Raw genomic sequence first — 13883 nt, 5'->3', positions numbered from 1 at the left:
GTCCTGAGGTTGCACGTGGGCCCCAAAGTCTCAGAGGGAGTGGCATATGTCGATTTTAGGAAGAGGAGAAACTTGAAACTATCTTGCCCATGACCCTGTAACTCTGAATGAAACTGGCCCACAACTCTGCGACTCTTACTGAGACATGCTCCTTAATGAAAGCAATCATGTGAAAGGTAAAAACTCAGTCCTAGCTGACTTTGCGATTTGGCTGCAACCTCTCCACACAGGACTTTAAGACTTTGGCCTTAATCTTTGACTCACTGAATTTCCAAAATCCTTGGTGTTTCTCTATGACAGAGCCCTGGGGCAAAATGACCTCTCGTTCCTGATAAATTTTAACTAACACTTTTTGTGAAATAAAACAACAGGCAGGAGCAGAAACATGGGAAGGAAAATGGGAGCGCTTCATGAGAGGGACACATTCACGGCACCACCCATCCCACAGGGCTTCTCCTAAAAGAAGGACGTTGTCTGTAGGTCCTGGATTTCTCTGTAAAAACAGGAGCACTATTGTCTCTGATGAAGTTGTCAAGTCACCCACCATCCACAAAAATCTCATTTGCACTTTACAACCCCTCTAGAAAGTATAAAACACACTTCTAAATCTCAAAACAAGGACTCTGATTAATAACAGAGCCGAGCAGGTTAGCAGCCGAGAGGACGAAGGTTATGAGCTGGACCCGTCTTCCTGTTGCTCAGGGCTTTCTGCTCTGCAGCTGTGACAGATGCAAAGCCCCTGTTTGTGTCCCACGGACACTGTGGGCACAGGTTCACCGTGCTCCACAGCCACCAAGGGACAGCACAGCAGAGCGCTCTAGTGTCTGACGCCTCCGCTGCCCCTCCCACCAACAGTCCCGGCGCCACCTGGGAGCTTCCCTGAAATGCAGAGTCTCAGGCCCAACCCCCGACCTGCTAAACCGGAATCTGCATGTTAACTGTATGCACATTCATTTGAGAAACTCTGTTCTCTGGAGTTTTAAACCACCTGTGAAAGACGTCTTTGCTACTGTCTTCTGTTGAACAGAATTAAAAGTTGAGGCCAACTTTTCCCCGCCTGCCTTCTTCCCCAGCTTGAAGTCAAACAGTCAAATTGATACCAAATGCCCAGATAATAATTCACCTGCCTCAGAACCTGTAAAAATAGCCAGTACTTGCATGACTAGAACTGCACTTAACCCTGGACAATTCCATTACAGTATGTCCCTATAGAAACTAAAAGTAGAATTAAAGAAAAAAATCAGTTTTAAATGCTTGCTTCCATAAGCAGTACACTCATTTCTCCCAGACTACTGGCTAGACACACACATCTGACCATTTTACTTCTAACTTTCTCTTCTCCCTCCATCAACGTCTGCCGAGTACAAACACGGGTAAGTGACAGTTTACAGAACACGTGCAGGTATTTTTATTTACAGGGATTCAGTGGAATGTTGTCTTTTTCGGCGGCTTTGTTTGTTTTGCTTGAGGCTCGCGGGGCAGTCTGGACTATGTCCTGCTCTCCTGCGTTCATCTGGTCTAGCCTCGCATCCATGTCTGAGGGGTAAATAGATGCTGAGAGACAGCATTAAGTCAGGAAAGCTCAAGTGACCCATTCTCTATTTTTTTGAAAGTTATGAACCTCACACTTTACCTTAAAATGTTCATGCTTAATATCAGAGCAGTTTAATTTGAAATATTGTGCTAAGGAAAATATCATCATGACACGTGTGTTCATTACATCTCCACCTCTTTGGGAACTTAAATGAAACAAGTAAACAGATGATAACCTCAAGGAGCCTGCATTTAAAAGGATATTTTGCTTTTCATTAGCATTTGAGCAAGATTCCATTTTCTGCCTTCAAAAGATGAAGTAGGTACAGTTGATGCAAAAGCACCTTTTAACATGATTGGTGGGAACCCAGGATCTATATTCTCTGGAGGATTTCTATGACACACTGTTCTCAGAAGCCTTTAAATAATCTCTAGTGAAACAGGAGGGAGAATATTTCCAGGTGACAATGGAGCTGGAAGTGATCTGACGTTTGTACGTGAGGAGCTACTCATTTTTCTGAAATAAAGAATCTTGTGAAAAGAGGAATTATGACTAGTATTTACAGCAGCTTTTCATAAACATCCCCAAATTCCAGGCACCAGACAAAAGGCATGACTCAGATCACAGTAGGCGTGAGGGCCAGGGAAGTGGCCCTGGTGAAGGCGCTTCCCGCTGCCTGAGAACAGCTCTGGGGAGATCTGTAGGAAGCTGATAATGGGCTATTTCATTCGAGGATCACCAGGAAAGCTCTGGTTTTGATCAAGAGCGTTTCCTTAGCTAAAAACGTCCTGCTTCCTTGATTTGATTTTTTTTTAGTAGATCATGGTTGAAAAGACTGAAAACTTGAAAAAAACAGTATGAATGACTTGCGATTTTTTAAATTTGTGCTGTCATTTGAGTCCGCGTGATGAGGTTATCTCAGTGGGCGCGGCTTGAGCGCTCCTCAGCGCTGTGGCTTTTGGGGCCGGAAGGTCGTCTGCCCCTCAAGTCTCTGCAGTCGCGCTTGTTGGGGGCATTCCTGTGAGTGCAGGTGGCGGTGCCCACAGGAGTTTGCTTAAAAGCGCCCCCTCAGAGGTCCCACCTGCTCTGAGGTGGGGCTAGTCAGGAGTCTGCATTTGTATAAGCACAGCAGGTGGTTCTGAGGAAGTGATCTTTAGAGTAAGTTTAGAGGAAGTACTGGCTACAACCTAGTGAATTCCTCATCTTAAAAACAAAAACCACATCAAAAACTAGAGACTAACAAGCTGGTAAGAAGGCGGAGCTGGGCCCCTTGTGCACTGATGGGGGGAATGTAAAGGCGCTGGGGAAACCAGTGTGGCTGCTCCTCAAAAAATTAAACGCCGAACTACCACGTGGCCCAGCAATCCCGCCTCCGGGCATGTTCCCGGAGAACTGAACGCAGGGTCTCTGAGAGTGAAAGGCAGGGGCCAGGATCGGGGCTCCACCCCATTCCCTCTGCTCCTCGGCTCAGTCCTCAGAGGTTCCCAGCAAGGACACGGTGGGGGGCTGTCAAGGCTCCCACGATCTGCTCCTGACTTGGCGGGGTTTCCTCTGTCACCTCTTCTCCCCCTTCACCCCCAGGCGGGAGGGCACAAGGCTTCGGGAAATGCAAAACAGCTTCTCTTGGAAACAGGTTAGAGAGCCATCCGCCAGGGTGGTTACAGATAATCTCAAGGTCTAGGGGAGAGGTGGGTCTCAGAGAAGCCTTTGTCTCAGGGACCCCACACAGAGAGCGGTCCAGTCCTTCAAGTGCAGCTTAAAATAGCAGTTGAGGAAGGAGATATTTTAAATTCATCATGAAAAGACTTCCATCTTCCAACACAAACACTTTATTTTTGGTCTTCGGTGAAATTGACACTACTGTACCTATCCCACACTTGGCTTAAATTTTACGATTACATAACACACACACACACACACACACACACACACACACACACACCCCTCATATGTACCCACCCATGTACCTATATAGCCACGTACACAATACTAATACCACACCTGTGTGTAAACACACATATGTAATAACTGCATCTTTATATGCGCATATTGATCTGGTTTCATATGTGTATCTATATACATGTCTGTTTACGTCTGTAACAGCAAACCGATGATGGCTGGGATTGGTCTTTGGAAGAAAACCCCAACATACGAATGCAATGTGCTTCATTTTGCATCATTGGTGAATGGGTTGCACTCATTCCTCTTCACAGGACTTACTGCAAAATGCAGAAGAGAACCCCCCACTGAGGTTAAAAGGGGCCTGCTTTCAGAAAAAAAAAAATTACAAGAAACTAAGTCTTATTAATAGAGGACATACAGACAAATAAAAGTCATGGAAAAGAACTGAATGTATTTTGACACGGTCTTCAACTGAGTATTAAACCTTAATGGTCTGAGGTAAACACATTCTAAGCAAAGATCCAAACACTACAGGCAGCCACCCAGGGAATGTTCTAAAGTAGTGCACGTGGACCCGAAGGATCCAGACCAGTTCTGCTGCCCCAAGAGGATTCTGAACCTGCCAATACTTGCCAAATCAGCCAGTCTCGGGTTTGTGGGACAAATGTAGTTCAGGCCTCGAATCCCAGGGCAGGTTTGGAGATGCTTTAGAGAGTCCTGGAGGGAGGGTAGCTGACAGTCTCTGTGGGATGTTTATACCTTTCAAACTGACTTCAGAGCACTGAGCCCAACTCAGCCCGAATCTCCCTGGCCCCTGTGAGAAGCCCCCAGTAGACTTCCAGAACCTCCTCACATCCCAGAGCTTTGAACCTTGACCAAACAGAGAAAACGACCGTGGGTCCGTGCCTCCTGGTCTGGCCCAGCGAGAGCTCCAGAGTGTGGGCTTCAGAACCGTCTCGGAATCAATGCCAAGGCTCCCTGTGGGCTTCCATTAGACTGGGTACCAAGCTCTGCAGGGGGCTCAGCCCCTAGGATGTTTATTGCAGATAAGGCCCCCGAGGGACACTGGAGACAGGCACTGAGGCTCCACTGTGAGGCAGCAGAAGGCAGGGGATGGATTCGAGAGCTAAATGTGGCTGCTTTCCCCCTTCTGCGTCTGAGGAGGTTTTCTTCTAAATCTCTGAGAGTTTCCTGCACTCGCTGGGCAGGCTGCGTGTTTGGCTCAGTGTGATCTCTTTCTTAGGGACACGCATAGGACTCTCAGAGGAAACAGGACAGACATAAATATACTAACTTTTTGTTGAGGCTATAGGTCCTGTGAACAATAGCAGTTGCCAGTATGAACAGAGCAACTGAGAAGAGTGTTATTCTTCTTGTATTAATATTGCAAACATTATGTTTACTCCGTATCTATTTCCAAAGAGCTCAAAAGGCTTTTCCGATCATTTGTAAGCGGTTCCCAACCCACTGGCTGCACCCAGATGGGTGTGGGAAACCTTGGTCCAAGACAGCCAGAGACCCAGACTTTCCCTACATCTTCCCCCAATGTCACTGTCTTTAAAAATCAGGACAAATTACCACAGATCTTCAATCTGTGCCTCTTGGAGGGTGTGTGGCATTTAATGACCAGATGGAGAGAGTCTGGTGGCTGGGGTTACTCTTGGTCACAAGACCTAGATTTCGCAAGGCCTCCGTCATCAAGTCCTCCCCCAAGTGGCCAGTGGCCTCCTTTCCGGGCACATCTCCCATGACAGCGACCAGTTTCAGTCTGAACATAATTCATCCCTCCATCTGCTCCATGACAACTTTAGAGCAAGGGTTTTAATTCTGCGTTTTTCCTATTCCCCATGATAGAGCGCCCTGCATAGAACGGTGGTTCAATAAAGAGTAACTTCTCAGTTAAATTCACTCCATTGTAATTTTCATTTCTGGGATTTTGATGACCTGCAATCTTTCCTTTGTTTGTGCAAGAAAAGTAGGTAGGGAGAAAGTGAAACTGTTTGGGGGTCGCTGGGAGCTTGGGCAGAGAGCTAAGTTTGGACTAAGAACTGCAGAATCAGGCACAAGATAAGAAGCTTTCACATTTATTTGAGCCTCTGCACCCTTTGACTATTTGAGGAAGAACTGTCAGGGGACAGTGAGTTAGAACAGGCAAGTCCTGTAACATGGGTCTTAGAGCCCACCTGGTCAGGCTGTTTCCTCCACTGAAGTCCCTCCAGTGGTGGTCACTCTCTCCTGTAGGAAGAGAAACATTTTGAGGAAGCTTTGTCTATAAGGACATGCTTCTTGATATGCAGCCATAGTGGTCTTCCCTAGAAGAGAGATCAAGGAAAGGTGGAGGGCACATCTTAGGTCTGGAAACAGACTGTGATGGGAATTTGGGCACAGAAAGGTTACTGAGGAAGGCTCTGGGGACTCCTGGGGGGTACACGGAGTCGGGGCGGTAAAGGCAGCAGGACTGGACAGCGGGAGAAGCAGAGCAGCAAAGGCCTTGGCTGGTCTCCAGGGAGCTCTGGAGCTGGGACAGCCCTTTAGAGTTGCTATGATTTGAGGCAGGGGTCTAGGGTGTTGCGTCCCCCCCCAATTCATATGTTGAAGCCCTAACCCCTAGAACCTTAGAATATGACCTCTGCAGGGGTAATTAAGGTTAAACGGGGTCATAAGAGTGAGCCCCTCATCCAGTGACTGGTGTCCCGATAAGAGGAGGAAGAGACAGCAGGGATGGTGGTTCGAGAAAGGGCCACGTGAGGACACGCGAGAAGGCAGAAAGGCACTCTGCGGAAGGGACAGCCCTGCCCCCACCACGACTGCCGAGCCCTGAGGGGATACACTCCCACGTTCCCAGTCCCCCAGTCTGCTGCACTCTGATATGGCAGCCCTTGGACACCGACACAAGGTCTTCAGGTTTGCCACCGTGGCTACTGAGCACGTGAACGCCACTCCTATTGGGGAAGCCGGAGGGAAGCCGTGCCCTTTTCCCACCCCCAGCAACGACACCACGGACACCTCAGCCAAGCGTGGCGAGTCACAGTCTCCCTCTGAGACTCTGAATCTTGAAGAGGGAATGGGACAATGACTGGAGAGTCTCACGGTGGCTGCAGCAGGGGAGAAGGCCCACCAGGAGTGCCCGAGGACAGAGATGCCAGCACCTGTCCCCACGGGCCATTGCTGTGGCGGGCTCTTTGCGATGTCTTCTCTATGACTGCAGACTCTGTTGATTCTGTGAGCTACCTCATACCCTCCCAGAAAAATCCTGCTCTGCTTAAGTGAACCAGGGTCGATTTTTCTTGTTTGTAACCAAGAACACCCACTAATGCACCTCGGAGATTGGTTTTGAACCTAAATGCCTGTTGTAGATGGTTTCTCGTATTTACCCCTTTCCTCCTGAGTGCCTTCTGCATTCACGCATCTGTCCATTCATTCATCCATTGAACATTCACTGGTTGCGTTTAGATGCCAGACAAAGTACTAGGTGTTGGAATACATGGTCTATTAAGACATGGCCCCTACCTTAAAAAGCCCACAGCCTAGGGGGGTGGGTATAGTTCAGTGGTAGAGTACATGCTTAGCATGCATGAGGCCCTGGGTTCAATCCCCAACACCGCCATTAAAAATAAATAAATACCATTATAAACAAACAAAGAAACAAACAAACAATTACCTCCCCCCCAAAATTTAAAACAAACAATTACTCCCCCCCCCAAAAAAACCCACAGCCTCGTCCAGGGCAGAACAGTCAAGAAAACAGGATTAGGACACAGAGCAGTAATTGTTACAACAGACAGAGAAGGCACCTAACTGATAGGCTGGGAGAGGATGGACGGCTTCCTGGGGCCACTGCTCCCTGAATTGTGTCTTGAGAGATAAACTGGATGGCTAGGCAGGGCAGGAAAGGGAAGGGGAGGGACATTCCATTAAGAGGAGGGAACTTAGCAGATCAGGACACTAAGTCACTGAACCAGAGTTCAGTGTGTCTACATAAAATCTAGGTAGGGAGTGGTAAAAGTTGAAGTTACAGAGGCGGGCAGAGGTCAGTGATGGATGTCTCACTTAGGAATCTGGACTTTATCCAACAGCAGCGTGTGACCACTGGAGAGAAAGCAGCCAGTTTTCTATCAGACATTGGTTTTTCTAGCAGAGGGCAAATAATTAATTGGAGTGGTGCAGGACTGAAAGGTAAGAAGAGAAGATGTGAAAGTATAAGGAGTAATCTGGGAGATTTCGAAAAGGCAGAGGCCGGGACTGGGCTGGCGCAAACGGGGCAGATGGGAAGGACAGGACAGAGGCAGCTCAAGATGGATCCTCCGCTCGGCGGTCTGTGAGGCTGCTCCAGGAGGGAGCAGAGTCCGGCCTGTCTTGTTCGCTGGCGCCCAACACGGTGTCTGGCGCACAGAGGCACTCAGCTCTTTTTTTTTCATTCTTATTTTTCATTGAAGTGCAGTCCATTTACAATGTTAGTTTCAGGAGTACAGCAAAGTGATTCAGTTATACACACACACACATATATATATTTTATCAGATTCTTTTCCATGACAGCTCATCACAAGGAACTGAATATAGTTCCCTGTGCTCTACAGAAGGTCCTTGTAGTTCATCTGTTTTGTGTACAGCAGTGTGTGTCTGTTAATCCCAAACTCCTAATCTATCCCTTCCCCCGTCTCCCCCCCCACACCCGTGACCAGTTTGTTTTCCATGTCCGTGCATCTGTTTCACTCGGTCCATTTTGATCTGCCTTCAAGCACACTGGTTCTCTCCTTGGCTGTGTCCAGTGTGCTGCTGAGCCCACTAAGGCATTTTCATTTCCGTCACAGTGTCTCTGATTTCTAGTATCTCCTTTTGATGCTTTCTTTAAGTTCCCATCTTGCTGCTTCCCTTACCCATCTGTTCTTGCAAGTTGTCTGCGTTTTTTCCAATGTGACACTTAAAATAGGAGTCACAGCTATTTTCAATGGCCTGTCCAGTAAAGCCCGACTCTCTGCCGCACCTGCAGAGTCGGGCTCTGACGCTCTACAGATTGTGCTTTTGCTTGCCTTTTAGAACGTTTGGCAATTTTTTGTTGAAAGTCGGACAGGACGTGTCAGGTGATAGGAATTGAGGTAAACAGGCCATTAGCCTGAGCTTTTATGTTGATCTGGCTGGGGTTTTAGGCTGTGTTTCATTTCTGCTGTAGCTGCAGGTGCCAGAGGCTTCAAAGTAAACAGAGTCTGTGCCTTCGGGCTCTTTCAGCTGCAACCCGGGACTCCGCTGTTGGTGGCAAGGTCCGGGGGAGGGGAAGCATTCTTACATAACCTCATTATTAAACACCAGTCTCTCTGTGGGCCTTCGTCCCTGGGCTGTGACCTGCGGAGGTATTTATTGGCTTAGTTTCCCCTCCCTTAGGTGAGACAGGAAGGCTAGAGGGGGCTGGGGTCAGGGAAACACCCTTCTCCGGGTGGGACGTGTCTTTTCCCTGAGAGCGTAGGGCTTTGTTACAATGATGCTCTAAGCATATTTCAAAATATTCCCCTTCTTCTTCCAGAGAAAAAGCACGGAGCCCTCCCCGCTCAGACGACGGGCCCCGGGAGTTTCCTACTCCCAGGCCACTCCGCACTCAGCCTCCAGCAGTTTACCAAAATCACCATGAAGTGCTCCTGCAGGCATATGGCCCCAGCGCCTTCTGTCCAGCTAAGGAGGTCTTGGCTGTGACTCTCTGCCTCTGCCTGCCTCTCCAGGTCACGGGATGGAGCTGTGCCTGTGACCTCAGTCTCTGATGAGCACAAGGTAAAACACTGATTTTCAGCTCCTTCAGCTTTTTCGCTCTAAGCATGAGAGGGACGGCTTCCAAGCTCTTTACGCTTTGGAGCTGAAACCAGTCCCTCAACACGTTTCTGCTGAATGAATAAAGCACAACAATCAGGTCTGAATGAACCCTAGTAGAGGGAATGCACTAGAGGGAGGAGCCCAGGATGAAACTGGGGTCTGGCGGGAGTGACGAGTGAACACTAGGCAGGGAACACAGTAGGACAGCAGATATTTAGGGAAGGAAAATTAAAAGCAAACAACCAAAAAAGCTTGTTAATACAGTTCTGCTTAGTGTTTGTTCTGAATACTCACAAGATTACCCATTCTGGTCACCTAAAGGTGTTTTGTTTTTTTTTTTTTTTTTTTTTTGGAAACAACCCAAATTTATTCTCTTAAACTCTAGAGGTCAGAAGTCTGAAATGGGTCTTACCGGGCTAAAATCAAGGTGCTAGCAGGGCTGCACTCCTTCCGAAAGCTTTAGGGGAAGAATCTGTTCCCTTGCCTTTTCCAGTTTCTGGACGTCACCTGCATTCCTTGTTCATGGATCCTTCCTCTGTATGCAAAGCAAGAAATGGAGCATCTTCAACTCTTTCTCTGATCGTTACTCTCCTGCCTCCCTCTCTGACTTGTAAGTACCCTTACGACGGCATCGAGTCCACCAGAAAATCCACACACCAGAAAGGTCCCTGCAGCCGTGTACGGGGAGCTATTCTCAGGGGCTGGTGACGAGGACACGGGCCTCTTCAGCAGGTGTTATTCTGCTTATCACAGGCGCCACTGGTCAGGAGGCAACAATTGGATTTACCCTTTGATCTACTCAAGGGAGTGTGGGGAGAGAAGCAGACTCTCTCCTCTGTTTTCCATCTTCTTTTTCCCCTATTCCCTCTTCCCTTGCGTTTCTCAGCATCAGGGGTAAGTCTCTTGCCCTGCTCCGTTTTCCTCAACTTGAAAGTTTTCTGCATACTGGAAGTCTATGATCAGACTTGCACAAGAAATGAAATGAACAGTAACAGCTGGCCAGGACTGGTGTGAGTGCTGTCAGGACAAGTTAGCTCTCCTTTCATGTAAAAATACCCAAGGGCAGGGCTCCCCATCGGTGTCCCAGAAAAGGTGACATGACCACTCTGTTTTCGTGACCTTGGACAGCGCAGTGGCCTGAAGGACATGGTAGTAAAAACTGAGTAACCATGGGAGAAGCTATCAGGACGGAGAGAGAACACCTTTCACCTTCCCAGGGCAGAGACTGCAGCTTCTTTTTAAAAACTCCTTCTCAAACATCTGAGCTGCCTTCTTAAAGTCCTCCTTAAAAACCCCATTCACTTTGTTAGGAAAACGAAGGAGGAAAGATGGGAGGCAGCAGGGCCTAGATTCCAAGGACTCTTCCCATACCTCTGTGAGCACAGGGCTATGAAATGACAGCTGTGTTCCGTGAGGAATGATGCAATTATTCACTTTGGTTTCAGTTTTCTTATGAGTAAAAAGTTAGGAGCCTGGATAGAGGGTTTCTATGCTTATGAGTTTCCCTGTTTTGTGAATCTGGTTCTAAATAGGTTGATCCAGGCAGCCCCAGAGTTCCCCCAGGCTCCCCCTGCAGAACAGTGATTTCTCCGTTCTTAAGCAACTTTTCTAGATGAAGGACTCTTTGATTGCCCGTTAGTAGTTGGGGTCCGTCCTGTCTTATCTTGGGCCACCTGTGATAGTCCAAGAATGTCAGTTTGCCATGTGGTTGCTGATTCAACTTTAAAGCTTGTAGAACTACCTGGAAAAGAATCAACCTTTGGGTTTTTTCTCCTATAGCTTTGTAGCAAATATGAATGACTTTACAAGTAATTATGTCATCATTTCCTTCTCTCATTTCTTTTTAAATAAACTGTTCTGATTATAAATTACTACATGTTCATTGTTGAAAACATGGAGAATACAGAAAATTGTATTGTCTACAGTATTTAATACACAAATAAAAATTGTTAGTAATCCCACCACTCAGAGATAACTGCTGTTAAAGTTTGATATATTCCATTCTGGGATTTTTTTATACATTCATATGTATACTTATTTTTTAACAAAATTGGGATATACTATATATTTTTTATTTCCTTTTTAAAAACTTATTGTCATAGCATGAAAAACTTTCCATGTAATTATTCTGTAAAAAATATGGTATAATGGCCTTTCAAAGGAGCTGGAGATGGGAGAAGGAGGACTGATCCTCTAAACATGGTCTATATTATGGAGTCATGCGTGCATGAATTTAACTTATTTTGCTGATTTTAAATCTGTCCCTACTCCCACACCCAACCCCAGTAAAAATGGGGCTGACTCCTCTTGAGAGGAAAGTTGCCCTGTGGGATCACAAAAGGAAATGCCAGTTTGAAGCAGAAGCCAGGTTCTTCTCCATTACTTCTCAAACACAGTAGTATGTGTGTCTGATCAAGCAAGATTTAGCTTCATATACAAAGATTCCTGAATACCCACCAAGTGTCAGACCCTGTTCTAGGAGCTTCACATATATCTTATTTCACCTGCTGTGGTGGAAATGAAGCCAGATTTAAGTGACCTCACAAATCAGGTTTGAGCTTCCATCCTGACTGTGAGACGTCCATTCACCATTCTCTGAGTTCTCCTTTCCTTAGAAAATAAGACCCCCTCAAAGGGCTTACGTCATCCAGATGAGTCGGTTTTATTTAACACTTCTGCTGTGCAGAAAAGAAATTGAGGAGTCTGATGTGACTGCCTCAGGTTCCAACTTCTGCTCTGGTGAGGCTGATGCAGAAAACAGGAAGTCTGGCTCTTGGGTCCCAGGGCTGAAGGCCTCCCCACTGAGACAGTGCTGCACAGACCAGGGGGGTAACCAAGGGTAGCAATGGCTACTCCACTCCACAGGAGACTGGGTTCCCAGTACAACTCTAGTGACAGATATTTTTATTTACAGATAATCTGTTTCTCTTAAGGAACCTCAAGGTCCAAGGAGGTGGATCAGGACAGGGTGCAGCATCGTTACTTTGTTCGTGACTGACCTTCCCCTAAGACAAGGGAGGCCCTGATGCTGGGCCTGTTGTACCAGCCTAGCTCTCTCACTCCATCAACACCACCACCATCACCACCATCACCACCATCACAGAGATGTTCTTCTTGAGGGCCATTTTGTATATTTCTGACCACTTATCTTACTTAGGACCATCCCAATACCTCAGAAGTGTTAGAATGACTTGAAATCCCATAGGGAAAGAGTCAGGATTTCTGATTTACCAGGGAAATCCTTGGTCTCTTTGCATATTTGCCCACCTCCTCTCCAAACTTTATATTCACTAGTGGGCTGATGATAAGACAAAGCCCCCAACCTTAGCCAAGCTGACAAAGAGCTATTCAGCTCAACTGCTCTAGAACCGGAGGCCCACTTGCCTTACAGCCACACACCTAAAAGAGGTATAAATAATATCAATTATATTCATGACATAAAAGCTACAGCATTTGGCGGTCTAAAAGCCAGGTATGATTCCCAGGTCTCTGACTTTGCTGATTGGACAGGTGATGTCATTGGTTGAAATGGGGATTTCTGGAGGGAATTGGTATATGTTCCGGACATTTAAAATGATGTAGTGGTTTTGTAAAATACTCATAGGGAAGTTCTGTGCGTCAAGTTCAAGAGAAGCGCAAGAGCTTTCGATTTAGGAGTGATGGGTATGCTAGTGGTTGTTGGTCACAAGCATGGATGTGACTGACTGGGGAGAGAAGGGGGCTGAGAAGGAACCTGAGGAACAGGACCACTGGAGAAGCAAGCTCGCAGAGGAAACTGAGGAGCTCTCAGGGTAACAGAAAGATCGAGTTGTGTCATGGAACCCAAAGGGAGAGAACATTTCAAGAAGGATGAATTTGTTCAATAGAATCCAAGGCAGCAGAGGTCAAGAAAGACAGGGGTTGAAGTCAGGTTATGAATTTCTCAGATAGATAAGACCTATCCAGGTCTGTTTTAGAATATTTTTGACCAAGGTCATATGATCAGATTGCATTCTGTTTCAACAATTTGTGCTTAGAGTTGTATAATTAAACTCGTCTGAGCACAGTATGAACAATCACCTACTAAACAGTCATTGTTTAGTATAACTAAGGTCTTTCCATGACATCCTACCTTGCTGATAGTATCAGAAGCTTAAAAGCCACTTTCTTCTTGAAATTAACAAAATCTAGCAGCTACTCTATTCTGTTTTGGTTTTGCCACTTGAATATGACACTGCCCAATACAGCACACATTCTTTTGAGATGAGTATGTCTATTCAAGTGTCCGGTGATGACTCAATTCTCCCACACTTTTTACAGAACTACTATGAAAACATTTTGAAGCATGATATGACATCCTTTGGTCTTCATTTAGCTTGGGCATTTATATATTTAGTCCACTCCTTTTCTCTTTATCCTGACATTTTGTAAAGTACTTCTACTTGGAGCCAATATGATCATAAACAGAAATACAAATACAAGTGTCAGTATTTGACTATAAGACAATTCAGAATAGGCTTATGTTACAATTTGTAAGTCATTAAACTGAAAACATAAAATTTCAAAATCCTCCTGGAGACCCCTGCCCCGGAAAATACAGCTTTTGATCCCAGTTTTCCCATGAATGCGTTCCTCTTCGTTACAAGTAGTAGTAAACCCAGCTGTTCAT

The 13883-nt window shown here is 46.4% G+C and overlaps 1 long non-coding RNA gene across 1 annotated transcript; it reads left to right on the top strand.

The window, feature by feature from the left end:
* Positions 1 to 7479: 7479 nt before the first annotated feature.
* On the top strand, positions 7480 to 9866 carry LOC141579740 (uncharacterized). Its single transcript, XR_012511620.1, has 3 exons — positions 7480 to 7612; positions 8955 to 9196; positions 9729 to 9866. It is a non-coding gene; the product is annotated as an uncharacterized LOC141579740 (long non-coding RNA).
* Positions 9867 to 13883: the final 4017 nt, after the last annotated feature.

This window comes from Camelus bactrianus, chromosome 14 (genome assembly GCF_048773025.1).
Source record: "Camelus bactrianus isolate YW-2024 breed Bactrian camel chromosome 14, ASM4877302v1, whole genome shotgun sequence".
Classification (NCBI taxonomy): domain Eukaryota; kingdom Metazoa; phylum Chordata; class Mammalia; order Artiodactyla; family Camelidae; genus Camelus; species Camelus bactrianus.
Note: the sequence above shows the minus strand (reverse complement) of the source record. Positions and strands in the feature narration are given on the sequence as shown.